This window comes from Penaeus monodon, chromosome 5 (assembly GCF_015228065.2).
Source record: "Penaeus monodon isolate SGIC_2016 chromosome 5, NSTDA_Pmon_1, whole genome shotgun sequence".
Lineage (NCBI taxonomy): Eukaryota > Metazoa > Arthropoda > Malacostraca > Decapoda > Penaeidae > Penaeus > Penaeus monodon.
This window is the reverse complement of record NC_051390.1, coordinates 17,515,337-17,517,851: the sequence shown is the minus strand read 5'-3', so window position 1 is coordinate 17,517,851 and position 2,515 is coordinate 17,515,337.

The following is a 2,515-nucleotide window of genomic DNA, read 5'->3' as shown; positions in this document are numbered from 1 at the left end:
ACGCAGACTCTTGTTCTCACACGAACACACAGATAACACCATGGACACACAATCACACAAACTCACAGCCAACGTACAGACAACACCGACACATAATCATTTGCAGACACACGAACTCACAGAAAACACACAGACACAGAATCATTTACACACAGGCACATGAACACACAGACAACGCACACAGACACACGGATACACAGACGCGCAAACACCGCACGGACGGCAGACACACGCGAGCACAAACAATGAAAGCACCTCACTCCGCATGCTTGCAGCGAACCTCCCCGTTTTCACAGTCAGTCAAGATGTTAGAGAAGCATACGGCAATCCTACGTACGTCTCTTCTTCGTTTTCGTCTCGTCTACGTCTCGTCTTCGTCTCGTCTACGTCTCGTCTACGTCTCGTCTACGTCTTTACTGCATCTACGTCTCGTCTACGCCTTTACTGCGTCTACGTCTCGTCTACGCCTTTACTGCGTCTACGTCTCGTCTACGTCTTTACTGCGTTTACGACTCGTCTACGTCTCGTCCACGTCTTTGCTACGTCTGGCTGTCGTCTACGTTTGTGTTTTGCCACGCCGTCCTTACGTCTTCGAAGCACCGCGCAGTGAGGTCGAGGAAAAAAACGTCCCACAGCCAGCTGTCTCGGGCGCGAGGTCTTGAGGAGAAGGAGCCTTTACTAATATCTGTGACCAAGGCAACTTTGCTTATATTTTGAAGTGTCTGAGGTTATATTAAAGGACTAAACAGCCTCTTCTGCTGCTGCTGCTTTACTCTTTTTTCTCTCTCTCTCTTTGTATTCTTTGTGTGAAGTGATGTAAATGAATACAATGAATATTGTATTTTTTTCATATTCTTGTTAATTCAATCATATCTTGGCGTAATGGTAATCCTACCCTTAATACGAGTCTGCTGCCTTTGTAAGTATTTTGGTACCTGCTTCCCTTGTTTTCTCTACATATATAAATAGCTGCAAGAATGGTCATGAATGTATAAGCACTGCAAACGCACGCTCAAAGAAAAATACAAGCACACAGACAAATATATATGTATAGCTGCGTTTATATATAAGCATATAATAATGAGTGCGTTTGAGTGTGTGTGTGTGTGTGTGTGTGTGTGTGTGTGTGTGTGTGTGTGTGTGTGTGTGTGTGTGTGTGTGTGTGTGTGTGTGTGTATGTATGTGTGTGTGTTTATGTGTATGTGTGTGTGTGTGTGGCGTGTATGTGTGTGTACACACACACACACACACACACACACACACACACACACACACACACACACACACAATATATATATATATATATATATATATATATATATATATATATATATATATATATATCATCAAGGGGGTAACGCCGACGGGGGCGCATGGCCGCATCCACCCTTCTCTTCCAGCCGCGAGGGTCCCTCATGGCGAGTCTGCAGGCAGGCCCTCAGCTCATCTCTAACTCCTCGCGGCAGATCTGGTCGAGCTGCCCAAACCATAACCTCATGGTTCGTCCCACAGGCCTCCTCCACCCAGGATTGTTTCGCAGAGAGACAACCTGATGGGCAGGGTCATCCACAAGGAAACATGCTAGGTACTATACCAATGTATGCAAAGCTCTCAGTGACTTCAAGGTCCTCACCGCAAGTATGGATCGATTAAACTGGTTCCCCTAACAGGCCCCAAAATTCTGAATCTTGGTCTTGGTCCAGGAGACCTCTGGGCCCAAGGGCTTTGCCTCATTGCTATATGCATCAAGAGCCGCCGCCAGTGACTCCAGAGACTCAAATAGGATAGCAACATCATCTGCAAAGTCAAGGTCTGAGATATTGATATTGCCCAGTGTTGCTCCACACTGGCTTTGGATAGCAGCCCTGTCCAAGTATTGAAAAGTGTTGGTTCAAGGTCACAGCCTTGCCTCACCCCTGAATCAACAGGGAAGAAGTTCGACAGGCTCCCACCACAATTTACAGCACTTTTAGTACCGGTATATAGACTTGCTATTAGGCCAATAATCCGTGTCAGAATTCCCATAAGTCTAAGAATCTCCCATAGTGATTCTTGATGCACCGAGTCAAATGCCTTCTTGAGGTCGATGTAGGTTGCAAGCAACCCACGACCAAACTCATGACGGCGTTCCACAATTACTCAAAGCACTAGGATCAGTCTACTGTGGACTTGCCAGGGTGAATCCAGATTGCTCCGGTCTCTGGTGCCTTAGTAGGTGGTCGCGGATCCGTTTCAGAAGAATGTGGGGAAAAAAAACTTGCGTGGTATACTGAGCAGTGTAATGCCATGGTAATTGCTACAGTCCCACCAATCCCCTTTCCCCTTCCAGAGAGGGATGACCATGCCCCTCAACAGGTCAGGGGAATGGAACCAGACTGCCAGATGGCAGTCAAGACTGCATGCAAGCCCTGTGCCATAGATTCACCCCAGCCTTTAGCAATTCAGCAGGGATATCACATATGCCTGCGGCTTTCCCACTCTTCAGCTTAGAAATCGCTAAGCTAACCTCAGTTAA